This window comes from Pongo abelii, chromosome 6 (genome assembly GCF_028885655.2).
Source record: "Pongo abelii isolate AG06213 chromosome 6, NHGRI_mPonAbe1-v2.0_pri, whole genome shotgun sequence".
Classification (NCBI taxonomy): Eukaryota; Metazoa; Chordata; class Mammalia; order Primates; family Hominidae; genus Pongo; species Pongo abelii.
The window spans coordinates 62307262-62307928 of NC_071991.2; positions in this window are offsets into that span (position 1 = coordinate 62307262).

Genomic DNA, 667 nt, shown 5'->3' on the forward strand with positions numbered 1-667 from the left:
TTGAGACCAACCTGGGCAACATCGTGAAACCCTGTCTCTACTAAAAATAAAAATTAAGAAATAGCGAGACATGATAGTGCATGCCTGTAATCCCAGCTACTCAGGAGGTTGAGGTGGGAGAATCACCTGAGCCCGGGAGCTCAAGGCTGCAGTGAGCCAAGATCGCACCACTGTACTTCAGTCTCAGCAACCAGAGTGAGACCCTGTCAAGAAAGGAAATAGAAGGGAAGGGGAGAGTAGAGGAGGGGAGGGTAGGGGAGGAGAGTGGAGGGGAGATGGTCCAAGACCAGATGCCTGAGGACGCTAAAGATAGGAGGTTGCTAAAGGAGGCAATAGAAGGAGCAGCCAGTGTTGGAAGAGAAAAGCCAGGAGAAGGGGTTGCATGAAGCTTAGCGAGGCAGGGTTCACAAAGGAGGAAGGGAGCAAGGTGTCACATGCAGAGATGAGCACTCAGAACTGACAGCAGGATTGCACCCTGTGGGGGGTAATTGATGACCTTGTGAGGAGTAGGTATGTTGAGAGATGGGGATGAAAGTTGTTCACAGTGGGTTGAGGGAGAATTGAAGCAAGAACAAACGATCCTTTCAAGATATAAAGGTGAGTAGAGAGCTGGGGTAGTAGCCAAGAGAAGAACAGCGAGGCCAAGAGAAAGTTATTGTTGCTGTTT